We start from the raw sequence: 14,000 nt of genomic DNA, 5'->3' as shown, positions 1-14,000 counted from the left end.
GTGGAAGATTTCATGGTCTTGTTCATGAGTGATGTGAGAGCAGGAGATCGACAGACGGATTCATGCTGCGGCTGCACTGACCAGTCTGTTGCGGTGAAAGAGAGCTGAGTGTAAAAGTAAAGCTCTCAATTTATTGGTCGATCTACGTCCTTACCCTCACCTATGGCCACAAGCTGAGGGTAGTGAGCAAAAGAACGAGATTGTGAATACAAGCAGCGGAAATGGGCTTCCTCTGAAGGGTGGCTGGCCTCTCCCTTAGAGATAGGGTGAGAAGTTTGCCCATTCGGGAGGGGCTCAGAGTAGAGCTGCTGCTCCTCCACATCGAAAGGAGCCGGTTGAGGTGGTTCGGACATCTGACAAGGATGCCTCCTGGGCGCCTCCTGGGTGAGGCTTTCCGGGCATGTCCCACCGGGAGGAGGCCCCAGGGCAGACCCAGGACACGCTGGAGAGATTATATCTTTCGGCTGCCCTGGGAATGCCTTGGTGTTCCACTGGACAAGTTGGAGGAGGTGGATGGGGAGAGACAGTCTGGGCTTCCCTGCTTAGGCTGTTGCCCCTGTGATCAGGCTTATCTGGAAGATAAGCGGAAAAAGATGGATGGATGGACAATACTGGTTCATACCTCGAATTATGTCTTTTTTATGCTTGAATGATTTATAGGTTAGTGTTAAATGACATGACATCCAAAAAACACTGATCTGAAAATACTCAGGTTCAAGGACTGGACTGAAAATGAGAGAACACTTTGAAAGATGTTCAGAAAAACCTGGAGAACTATTGCTAAAGACTACTTTTTGTTTTTCTTCTACGAATCCAGACTCTCTAGTAAATTTTTAAATATAATTTTAAAGAAATGAAGCATGGCTCAGGAGTTTTGTGCAGCATTGTATGTCAGACTGTACTATATTATTTTCCAGTTAAAGCACATCAATGTCCATTGCATACAGTTGAAAATATATTTATTTTATTTTTGGCCTCTCACTGATGCTGCACTTAATAGCATAATGTTTTCCTTTATTTATGAGAAACATTTTCAAAGGTTTGTCCAAATATATCATTTTCCCAATTATACATTATCAAAAGTCTCTCCCAAATATATGCCTTTTTTCTTGTTAGGCCTTATCTTGGACAAACATGTTTCAGCAGGAGCGCACACTCCCCCCCCCCCCCAAAAAAAAAAAAGTAAAAAAAGGAAATCACGGCATGAAAGATCATGCTGAAGGAAATCAGAAACACAATTTCACAATTCTATTTGCAGGCTTTAAATGAATTCTGCTGCCCTGCTTCCTGCTTGTGTGTCATCTTTGCTTTTTAAATGCCTCTGCTGAAAGACCGGACATGGCTTGTGTCAGCCGAGATGAGCCCCGCCATCGACGGTGACATTTGTTTTAGGGAAGGTTACGACAATGTGTCAAGTAAGTATTCTCCTGACTGCTGTCAGCACCAATTGCTGTCTTTGTTGTTGTTGTCGAGGGGGGCTCGGTGGAGGGACCGCAGTTGACACAAATTGGATTGGTGGCATGTCAGGTTAGTGTTTAAAAGTCTAAAAAGGACAGGTCCCAATTCTTTTGACTGTGTGTGTGTGTGTGTGTGTGTGTGTGTGTGCGCGTGTGTGTGTGCGTGTGTGTGTGTGTGTGTGTGTGTGTGCGTGTGTGTGTGTGTGTGTGTGTATGGGTTATTTATTTATATTTTTTGTTCCTTGTTATTCAGGTTAGATGCTGACCAGTGTGTGTTTCTGTGATAGGGGAGGCGGACACCAGTTGTTTCAGTGGCTTGAGGTGTCGGAAGAGATTTCACAGCTCCTTGAGCACAGTAATCCTGGAGCTCTTGATACAAGATGGCAAATAAAACGATCCCCTTGGAAGATGCTGAAACACTTACTGAACCCTGCTTCCCCTGATCTGTATCGCACCACACTGTGAAGTGCTCTTGTCCCCCACAAATAAGGTCAGCAGCACCTTGCTGTAGTGTGTTATTTTCTCTGAATTGATTAAACACTTTTACCAGACAGTCACGGCAGCTCCATGGTGATACAGCAACGCCTTCACGCATCAGTTAAGAGCACGAGATGTTGATGCTCTTCGTCATTTTGTTACCTTTATGTTTGAGTTTAAAGCCAGGGCAGAGCGGAATGTCGAAAGTGGAACTCTCATGAGCTGTACAGATGGATCCAAATATCGATAGTTTCAACACCAACACTGGTATTGGTATCGGATTGACACAAGCGCAGTAGGATCTGATTGATACTGAAAGAGAGAGCATTTTTTTTTCCTATATTGGCTTCCCTTCATTGGCTTCCTGTTAAATCCAGAATTTAGTTCAAATTCCTGCTCCTCACATACAAGGTCTTAAATAATCAGGCCCTATTTTATCTTAATGACTTTGTAGTAGCATATCACCCTATTAGAGCACTTCGCTCTCGCACTGCAGGCTTAGTTGTTTTTCCTAGAGTATTTAAAAGTAGAATGGGAGGGAGAGCCTTCAGTTTTCAGGCCCCTCTTCTGTGGAACCAGCTTCCAGTTTGGATTCGGGAGACATTCGGGTATACCAAAATTTGCACCATTGCACTAATGGTCTTTATTTCAAAGCCATAAATTTATAAGAATAATATATATTTTTCTTTTTTTTAAATCTCTTGACTGATGATACAGATTATTAAAAGATATAAATGAATAATAAAAATGCAAATACTCTTGATGAATGCTTGACAGATTAATTTGTTCTTTTAAGTTCACTTCAGGGGGGAAAACAGGATAGAGCTGACATTTCATTTCACAAGGTGTGACCATTTTGCCTCATCAGTGCCAGACGAGGTGTTTCACGCAGTTTCGATGTCATCCTGCGGAGGGCAGAGTTGCTTTGTTGTCTGACAGGCACCGAAACTCGAGCTGAATATTTACCTTTCCAACAGTCTAATCAAGAGAGGTGAAAAACTTTATTTGCAGAAGAGATAGCCAACCACCTCTCGCGCTGTTATTGAATTTGCCTGCTGCTGGTGCAGCGTGCTTGGCCAAGAACAGTCTCCTTTGGTTTAATATCACCTGTTTAAGAGCAGACTTTGTACGAAGCAAGCAAGCATAAAAGGGATGATTACTAATAAAGCATCAGAGTGTGCAGCGTTACCGCACATCAGAGGGGAAAATGCAGCATTTATCTCTAATAATCCCCGACCCCCGAGGCTCAGTAGGCCAAGGTAGATAAGTAAACGGCCTGTCGCTGCTGCTGTTCCTGTGTGGGTGGCCTGCAGCATTCACAGATGACATCCTGTTGGCTATGGAAGCTGGCGATCCATCTCCCACCAACCTTTCCCATCTTCTTCTTCTTCCTCTTCTTTTTCCCTTCTACTGTTCTGATTTTATCTACTGTTCTGATTTTATCTGTTTTGATTTTATATACTGTTGTTTGTTTGTTTGTGTGTTTGTTAATTAGTTAGTTAGTTTATTTGCTTGTTTTATTCAATTTTAAATCATGCTTTTTATTTGTTCTTGTTTCTAATGTCTCTGTAAAGCACTTTGAATCACCTTGTTGTTGAATTGTGCTATACAAATAAACTTGCCTTGCCTTGCCTTGCCTTGCCTTCTTTCTCCTTTCACTCTTATCTTTTTTTCAGGACCCCCCACCACCACACACACCCACACAAACACACACACCCTCCCCTTCCACACCCAGTGCAGTATTATCAGCTGGTTTCAGAGCCCCCAAGCGGAGCTCCAGGTTTCTATGTGTTGCTTTATCTGGAGCAGGAATAGCGTTGACCTCGCGGCAACTAAAACACTTTATCAGAAACGCAATAATCTTCTTCGTGGGAAGGCGCATCGGCAGAAGAAAAATAAGCGGGTTGCGGGGCTACAGCCAGTCTTTGGGTTTTGGCTCTCCGTGGGAGGGGGTTGCTCACAGAGCCAAAACCCAAAGGCTGGCTTGAAGTCGGAGACAGCAAGGCTTCTTACATGCTGAGACTCATTGTCCCCGACATAAGAAAGCTGAAAACGTACTGACTGCAGCAGCCAGCTTAACTGGTTAGAAAGGGGGAAAAAACAATAATTAAAGTGCGAGAATTCAGGTAGTAGATAATAAAGGGTTCAGTTCTGATTCTACACATTATTTATTCCTTCTCAAAAGAAAAAGCGTGACTTGACAGGAAAATTCTTTGATGTTGCCTCAGTGTTATTTTTCATATGAAGCTGACTGTCTACATCATCAGAGTGATTGGATATCGCTACACAAACTGATGTGTGACAGATTTTGCATTCCTTGATATTGAGATGTTCTGTCCTCTCTCCTGGTCCCTACAGGAAAAACAAATCCACTATCGCTTTCTTCTCTGTGGCTGATACGTCTCTTATCTGCAGGCTATGTTTTTTTGTTGTTCTCTCCTGCTATTTCAGTCACAGTATCCATACTGCATTAAAGTGTGTGTGTGATTTTTTTTAACTTCTCAGGAGGGACATATCTGTTGTTGCAGGGCTGTGAGGGCACGCAGAGTCTGTCACAGAATACGACTCTGGGTGAGCTAGCATTTTTCTGTTGAAATAATCAGTCAACCATTCAATTGGACCATCAAGAGAAACTTTTTCAAAAAGTATTATTGTTTGCTTCAGCTCATTAGCTGTTTCATTAGCCTTTCCTTCTCCATACTTTTCTCTTGCCATGATTCTGGTACGAGTTCATCTTGGTGTCCTCTGTTTTTCCCCCCAGAACTGTGCAGTCCTTTTTATTCTTGTGTGTAATTAGTTGTCAGGCGTCGTGTGGAGGCGAGGAAGAAGGAACCCAAACGCAGGACTCGCAGGTAGGTGCAGATTTATTATGAGGAGTGGATGAACAGAACAAAGGGAGAAAATGGCTGGCTGGCTGGACAACTGACTGGAAGGCTGAATGGCTGGCTGGCTGAACGCAGGCGGAAACGACAACAGAACATCACATGAACATCAACATCAATGACACGACAGAGAACTGGTGAAACCGAGGAACTTAAATACACAGGTTGAATGATGACAATGATTGGAAACAGGTGAGTACAGGGCTGAACATAATCTGACTAATGACACGGGAGACAAGCTGACACGGGAAAAGACAGGAAGTAAGAACATTAATGTGGCGAACCAAACTGAACATGAACAAACTGAAATCACTAGGTCAACGACCCAGGAACCCTGACAGTACCCCCCCCTTCAAAGGCCGGCACCCGACGGCCAAAAGAGAAAGAAAAAAAAACCAGAACAGGGTGGGCGGAGGGGGCCCAGGACGGAGGGACGGAGTCCACACCAAGACAGTTCAGGTGGGCGCCCCCGCGGCCCGTGGCCGAGACGAGACAGTTCAGGTGGGCGTCCACGCGGCCCGTGGCCGAGACGAGACAGTTCAGGTGGGCGTCCACGCGGCCCGTGGCCGAGACGAGACAGTTCAGGGGGCCGACCGTGCGGACGGCAACGGCGGCGACGTGGGCACAGTTCGGGGGGCCGGCCGTGCGGAAGGCGACGGCGGCCACTCAGGCGAAGGCGGTCCGGGGGCCGGCCGTGCGGAAGGCGACGGCGGCCACTCAGGCGAAGGCGGTCGGGGGGCCGGCCGTGCGGCAGGCGACGGCGGCCACTCAGGCGAAGGCGGTCCGGGGGCCGGCCGTGCGGAAGGCGACGGCGGCCACTCAGGCGAAGGCGGTCCGGGGGCCGGCCGTGCGGAAGGCGACGGCGGCCACTCAGGCGAAGGCGGTCGGGGGGCCGGCCGTGCGGAAGGCGACGGCGGCCACTCAGGCGAAGGCGGTCCGGGGGCCGGCCGTGCGGAAGGCGACGGCGGCCACTCAGGCGAAGAGGGTCCGGGGGCCGGCCGTGCGGAAGGCGACGGCGGCCACTCAGGCGAAGAGGGTCTGTGGGCCGCCCACGACGGCGATGGCGCCCGGCCAGTGGCCCAGCCAGCGGTCTAGAAAATGGCCGTTCAGCTCCAGACCCAAACGAGGCTGGGCCAGGCGAGGCTGAAGGCACTGAGGCTGAAGGCACTGAGGCTGAAGGCACTGAGGCTGAAGGCACTGAGGCTGAAGGCACTGAGGCTGAAGGCACTGAGGCTGAAGGCTCTGAGGCTGCAGCGGACGAAGGCTCTGAGGCTGCAGCGGACGAAGGCTCTGAGGCTGCAGCGGACGAAGGCTCTGAGGCTGCAGCGGACGAAGGCTCTGAGGCTGCAGCGGACGAAGGCTCTGAGGCTGCAGCGGACGAAGGCTCTGAGGCTGCAGCGGACGAAGGCTCTGAGGCTGCAGCGGACGAAGGCTCTGAGGCTGCAGCGGACGAAGGCTCTGAGGCTGCAGCGGACGAAGGCTCTGAGGCTGCAGCGGACGAAGGCTCTGAGGCTGCAGCGGACGAAGGCTCTGAGGCTGCAGCGGACGAAGGCTCTGAGGCTGCAGCGGACGAAGGCTCTGAGGCTGCAGCGGACGAAGGCTCTGAGGCCGGGCCGGGCGTGGGTGCAGCTGAGGCAGAGGCCGGGCCGGGCGTGGGTGCAGCTGAGGCAGAGGCCGGGCCGGGCGTGGGTGCAGCTGAGGCAGAGGCCGGGCCGGGCGTGGGTGCAGCTGAGGCAGAGGCCTGACCAGGCGATGCAGGCGCGGAGGCCTCTGGCCGGAGACAGGCAGGGCCAGTAGGCGCGGAGGCCCCTGGCTGAGGAGCGGCCGGGCCAGCGGGTGCGGAAACCCCTGGCTGAGGAGCGGCCGGGCCAGCGGGTGCGGAAACCCCTGGCTGAGGAGCGGCCGGGCCAGCGGGTGCGGAAACCCCTGGCTGAGGAGCGGCCGGGCCAGCGGGTGCGGAAACCCCTGGCTGAGAAGCAGGAAGGCTCACAGCTGGCTCTGGGTGCTGTGGCTGCAGGTCCGGGGACTGGACGGGATGGTGGACAGGTGACTGGGGAACAGGAGGCGACTGGACTACAGGGCACTGGGCGGCAGACTGGACTACAGAAGAGTGGAGGACAGGTGGAGGCTGGACTACAGGTGACTGGGGGACAGGTGGAGACTGGGCTACAGGTGACTGGGGGACAGGTGGAGACTGGGCTACAGGTGACTGGGGGACAGGTGGAGACTGGGCTACAGGTGGCTGGAGGACAGGTGGAGACTGAGCTACAGATGGCTGGAGGACAGGTGGAGACTGAGCTACAGGTGGCTGAACTGACTGGAGGGCAGCAGGAGACTGGACAGCAGGTGAGGGAACTGATTGGACTAAGGAGACTGACGGATAAACAGAGGCCGGTGAGGCTAATGGCTGAGCTAAAGAGTGAGCTAGTGACGGAGATAAAATTACGGCTTGGGCTCGTAAGGCTGGTGCCTGGGCAGGGGACAGTTCAGCTAGTCTAACCAGTGATACTGCGAGGGCGTGAAAAGCTGGATCAGGAGGTGGATGAAAGGGTGAAGTAGTAGGTGGACCGGTTAGCTCTTCCAAGCCTCCAGGGAGGTCAGGCTGGGTTCTGGCTGCCCTCAGCCTGGGCGCTGGGACAGGCACAGAAGGTGGCTGGACACCAGTCACCCCCACCCGAGAAACAGGAGCGGGTGTGGAGGTAGACTGGGTCGCAGCTGCCCTCCTCCTGGGAGCTGGCACTGGTGTGGGCATAGACTGGGCCCCCATGCTGGTGGGCAATGGCTCAATAATGGGTGTGGAAATAGTGACGGTGTGTGTGTTACTGGCAGGTGTATGGGAGAATGTTCGGGTTTTCCTGCCACCACTATCTACAGTCTTTGGAGGAGCAGAGCAGAAAAACTCTTCCCAGTCCACTTCCTCCTCTAGGAGGGAAACGTCCCATGAATCAAAGACGGGTTTATTATTGGGTTGAAGTGGAGAGTCAAACGAGGGTGGAAAACAGTCGCTGGAACTCACCACCGGGAATTGCTGAAAATAGTCCATTTTATGGCGGCGTGTGCGCCGCTTTCTCCGGGAAGAGGAAGCGGCCGGGATAAACAGCTGAGCCTCTGGCGCGGTAGCCTCCGTCGAGCTGAGGTGGGAGGCGTAGCCGTTGTGCCGCGGCGATGGTGGAGGTCCGGCGGATGAGGCGGCGGGTGTGGGAGCGAGGAGCGGAGTGGCGAGAGAGGGAGTGGCCGAAGCGCGGCGTGGAACGTCCACTCTCCACGGCAAATGCTCCGGTACAGGTGAGGCAGCAGGTGGGGGAACGCGGCGTCTCCGAGGCCCGCCCAGAGCCAAGCGAGTGCCCTCGAAGACGTGCTCTCGCTCCGCGAAGAGCCGCTGTTTTCCCCTGAGCTCCTTTGCCCAACGGGAAAGCGCTGCCTCCTGCCGCTCGTAGAGGTCCGAGTCTGCTGGGTTCCAATCGTGTCTTCGTGGCACGGGTCGTGTCATTCTGTCAGGCGTCGTGTGGAGGCGAGGAAGAAGGAACCCAAACGCAGGACTCGCAGGTAGGTGCAGATTTATTATGAGGAGTGGATGAACAGAACAAAGGGAGAAAATGGCTGGCTGGCTGGACAACTGACTGGAAGGCTGAATGGCTGGCTGGCTGAACGCAGGCGGAAACGACAACAGAACATCACATGAACATCAACATCAATGACACGACAGAGAACTGGTGAAACCGAGGAACTTAAATACACAGGTTGAATGATGACAATGATTGGAAACAGGTGAGTACAGGGCTGAACATAATCTGACTAATGACACGGGAGACAAGCTGACACGGGAAAAGACAGGAAGTAAGAACATTAATGTGGCGAACCAAACTGAACATGAACAAACTGAAATCACTAGGTCAACGACCCAGGAACCCTGACATTAGTAGTGCACAATCACTCTGTATTTACATTCATGAAGGTGTCTTTTATTCATAGACTTTGTCAATAAGACTCCTAACTCCTGGAGAAAGTTCTTGACTTGACTAGTTGTTGGGATGTGGTTTTTCCAGTTTTGTTGTCTTCTTTGATCTTTACTTTTGGTGTTGCTGAGCAGGCCCATGCGTTCCTTCTTTTTATGAATGCCCCAGATTCGTTATTTGGCCGCTCTTAAAGTTTTTGCCATCTCTCTGATTGATTAATTTTCAGGTGGTACCTATCACCATATCGAAACTGCATGCTTTTGTGTACTATGTGTACTTTGTGTACTTTGTGTACTATGTGACTTCACTATCATATCACTGATATGATAGTGAAGTCAGTGATACTTTCTCTATTATGTGTTAAAGTACTGTTGTACATCTGCAAGCCACTTTGCAACCCACCAACTCCATTTATGTTATATGTGAACTTAATGTTGTGTCTGTTGTTGCTACTGCCTTCTCTGTTATCTACTGGTGTATTGCTGCTGCTCTTTCCATACCCAGCTTTGTATGTGTGGACATGGAATGGGTGGAAAGGTCCAAATATAAATTATTTGAGATGGAAATGTCAGTGGCCCTGACTGAACTTTTTTTAATCATGTTTGAAACATGACTTTTACAAATGAACTGCAGGGGGAACCAGATTTGGTTCCCCCTGCAGTTCCTCCCACAGTTCGAATAAAGGTTAATTGATGACTAAAAATGTCTTATATTTGTGTGTCTGTTTGCTTGGGGAGCAGCCCCCACAGAGGCTGAGTAAAAGGGGTGCACTGTAAATAATGGATGGAAAGTGAAATTCTGGTCGCCATTTTGTTCTTTAAAATTCACTGTATGTCACATTAATAAGTGAGCTTAGGAACTGATAACTCATGTAGTTCTCATTAGTGTTAAAGCAAGTAGATGGCTGCTGAATTCGGTAATCAATGGTAGGGGAAAATAATAGTCAGCTGCAGACACCTCATTACTGTTAAAACCCCAAATCACATATTGTGTTGCACAATGTGCTGGAAACAGGCTGGAAAAGATTAATTCTTCAGGAAAAATTGTTCTGATATCTAAAGTATGCACACAGTCAATGGAACTTCACCATCCAATTAGAGTTTAAGGCATACTGATCAATATTACAATGAAGTACAGCTAAATAAAATAGTAAGAAAAGTAGTAATGAGTTTCACCCAGCCAGCCACAGCTGGTGCAATAACCATCATTACAGTAATGACTGTCTAGGGCCAGAGGGCTACACCTTTGATACTGTTCCTTTGAGTCTGTGATCCATCTGTTTGATTGCATTTTTATGCATGAGGGGAACTCCATAAATTTTATTCTGTGTTACGACAGAGTTGCAAAAATAGTTGCAGATGCTATTCTGTCTTTAGAAGCTATGAGAAGCTATGGATTATGTACCAGAAATGCTGGATTCTCTGCCTCCCATAGAAGAATCTGAAGCAATTCTTTAATCCCTACCTCAACAATGAGCTCCACACTAAACTTTACATGAGCACATTCAGCTCCTGCTTAAACTGTACGACTGAATTGCAGGGGTTAGAAGTTCGTAGCTCACGTTGCATGTTCTCACACTATGCTCTGATGTGACCTGAGTGCTCACACTGTGCGTCCATGCACAACACGTGGTGTTCTTGTTTCCGGAACTGTAAGAACCCGGAAGTGGGGAGTCGGTAATCTGAGAATTTGAGAATGCTCACCAAGGAGAAACTTGGCATTCTGTGTTCAGAAACGTCCAGGCAGCTGCAATTGAGCAGGAATGTCCGTCCAACTCTATTCATGGTTGTTGCGGTTGATAATGTTGATAATTTTGTGAGGCCATCGAAAAGGCTCGGATGAGTTTGCCAAAGTTCTACATGTTGGGCCTCCATCGCTTGTGTCCAGATCACACGCTGCACTGCCGTGCTACTCTGTCTTTTTCACTTCCATTTCTGTGTTTGCACATGCGCATTGTGAGAGATCGCGTTAAATCAGCTTGTGGCACTGCTTAAACAGTGCGATACCCTCCCGAGGAGCGACCAGAACAGACAGGTTTCATTTTCTTGCGACCATACGATTGCTGATTGGGAGCTGGTCGTGTGGTGTCAATCGCTTTTCATTACCCCATGACCTACACGATGCAGGAGACACGATTAAGGTGAAACTCGGGCCGTTCCCCAAAATGGTCGCACGAGTGAAAAATCATCTCAAAATGGGCCAAAAATCGCACAGTGCATGCCCAGCTTAAGCAGTTTGCTTGAACCAAAGATGGAGTATGCCTTGCTCTGAGCTTTGTGTTGTGCATTGTGGATTTCATAATGACATCCCTACACAACAAAAAATTTCTGTCACAACTTCACCTGCTTCCAAGGTGCGTGAAGAGGATGAAAAACAAACAAACAATGCAAGTGTTAAGTGTTGCTGGAGTCCCTGCATTGTGATCACTACACAACAGCCTATATGGGACTATCAATTATGTAGCTGATTGCTGTTGTGATTTGGTGCTCTGTAAACAAACATGAAGAAAATCTGTTTTTGGAAAAATCACAGATTTCTACACATTGTGTTACAGAGATGTGTAGTAAAGTTAGCATGACCCTTCCTTTCTTTGCAAGACAGCGCTCGGTGTGCCCTCAAGTTGCAAGAGTAAAAACAGGAACTGTTCTCATACTGTAATTTTCTCCTATGCAGTCTGTGTTTAAGGTACACATAATAATGGCTGAAACTCTTGTTAAGTGACCCTTGGAGAGTAGGTTTAATGGCGGGGCTGACTGGCATCACTTTTAGCCTAGCCCTCTTTCCTCAGTTCAGATTCCTCACACAATGGCTGTGAAGCAGTGGAGATTATTATTGTTGCGGCGCTTCTGTTAGCAACAGTAAGTGCTTCACAGAAAGAAATTGAAAATGTATTATTTAAATATTGTTACATCTCCCAGGAGGATGTTGGTTTTCTTCTCTCAACTAACTCCTTATGTTTTGTCTAGGCTCCACCTCCTCTATCCTGATTGGATCCTACTCACAGAATCCAGCTAATTGTCAATCAGCTACTTAAGGCCTGTGGAGCTGTGTTTCTGGGCCCTCTGGCCACTTTGATTGCCATACCTGTGCAGGCTTGCGTGCCTTTGTGACTTGTGTTTTCATGTTCAGACTGCCTGTAGAGGAGAGCTGCCTTTTTTTTGACACCCTGTTTTCTCCTTTTTATGTGTTGTTAGGTAGGTTATGGTTATAGGTTGTGTATTTTGTTTTCTTTGGAGTTAGGTAAGTTTCTTTTATTTTCACATCAGGGATGTTTTGTTTGTTATTGTTGGCCTTGGCTCTCCCTGAAGTTAACCCTCAGTCTGAACCAGAATTTCAACACTAGCATTAAATAAACCTTTTAAAATTACCATCTGGGCTCCTCCTTTACTATTTACCTTTATGTTTGTCCCTTCAAACCTTCTAGACTAGCCAGGGGACGTAACAATATATACTGAAAAGAGACATCTAAAAATATTATTTAAAAAAACAAGGCATAAAATAAAAGACATGAGAAGATTTCAGAATCTTAATAGTCTATTAATCTTAGAGGAAATTATGTAACCATTTGTTTCATCCAATATTCATTTACAAAAACTAATATTTTAGAAGAGATTTAAAAGACACTGAAGAAGCTCCAGTTCTGATCTAAGTGGGCAGACTGTTCCACAATTTAGAGTAGGAGCTCTGAAGGCCAACACATAACCAACTTTGTTTTCTAGCTAAGACCTCAGAATAACCAGCAGAGACCCCATTCACCAGTCTGAGTAAAAGCCCAGTCACATAAGGGGTTAATGTCCTTAATGTACTTCAGAGCTAGGCCTTTCAATGGTTTAAAATAATTCTCACGATTCTGAAATCTATACGTAATGCAACAGGCAGGCAGTATAAACTTACCAGCGCTGGAGTGACATGTTCATACTCCTTGGTGCCACTTAGAATCCAGACGGCAGCATTTTGAATCTGCTGAAGTCAGTGAAGTGAGCTCTGGCTGATGCCAGTTTAAAGAAGCAAACGTGAAGGCAGATGGTAGACAGGAACACGGTTTATTCATGTGCCATTCAATTTTCAGAAATATGTGCAAAGAAACAAAACAAGACCAGCTGCTGTGTGCCATTGCCAATAACCTTTCCTAGAGTAAGGTATTCTTCATAATGCACTTTAAAAAATAAATAAATATTTGTCTTTCATATTATTGAGAGCTTTTTTTTTTTTTTACACCAAAGTAATTAAATAATAGATAAACAATTTATTAACTAATAAAATGTCATTTTATATGAATTAACAGAAACTTTGTTTCTGGCAACTTTTCTTACAATTTAAGCCCAGAACAGTCATGCCGACAGATTTCTTTCATATACTGCAGCAGCATTTCTGTATCATATGGAAAAACTGAGACACCTTTTCCCCTTACATTAAGATGTTTAAGTGTGTAGTTACACTTCAGCTCACTGACAGAAAAGGGGAATTTTCACTGGTCCGGCCCCCTTAAGATCAAAGTGAGCAGTATGTGGCCTACGATGTAAAATGAGTTTGACATCCCTGGGCTAGAGTATTGCTCTCCATGAGCGATCTAAAGCTTTACTATAAAAAAGTTCCCCTTTAACAATTAAACATCAATGGCAAAATGAAGCCTTGTGACAAAGGCAACCCTTTAGCATGAGCCAGAATCAGCAGCTTACAGTCATCAGCGCAATGAGAAGTAAAAGCAGGCATGGGGGATGAAGGGCTGCAGTGTGAGTCGGCCAAACAAAAATGATTCTGCTTTTTTCTCTGATCCTTCTGTATATTAGTCTGAGACTCTGTGTGTGTATATTAGCAGCTTTCTCACCCACCGCGCCATCTCTCTCCATCCTCCACCAAGCGCTGCTTGCTCTCCGTCATTAATATTCCCTCTCTCACAGCATAACTCAGGGGATCAATCACTGGTTGCCATGGCAATAAAACCACCCATGCAGGTGTATGTGTGCGTGTGTGTGTCTGAGTGTGCTTGTGTGTGTGCGTGCGTGTGTGTCGTAACAACTCCTGTGTACAGTGTGCTGCACACACTGTATCTGCCTCTCAGCAGTCAGGGTGACGAGGCCTCCACCGGTGATGCGGCTCTCCGCGATGCCCTCCCGTTCCGAGTGGCTTTGACAGCTGTCTAGTCAAGATGCTCTCACCTGCCACACTTGGCTTCCTTTCAGCTCTGTGCAGAATAATGACCAAATTCAAAGGAAAGGAAAGGAAAG

This window comes from Diplotaxodon limnothrissa, linkage group LG17 (assembly GCF_057381915.1).
Source record: "Diplotaxodon limnothrissa isolate DT_005_m linkage group LG17, D_limnothrissa_male_GT1.1, whole genome shotgun sequence".
Lineage (NCBI taxonomy): Eukaryota > Metazoa > Chordata > Actinopteri > Cichliformes > Cichlidae > Diplotaxodon > Diplotaxodon limnothrissa.
Note: the sequence above shows the minus strand (reverse complement) of the source record.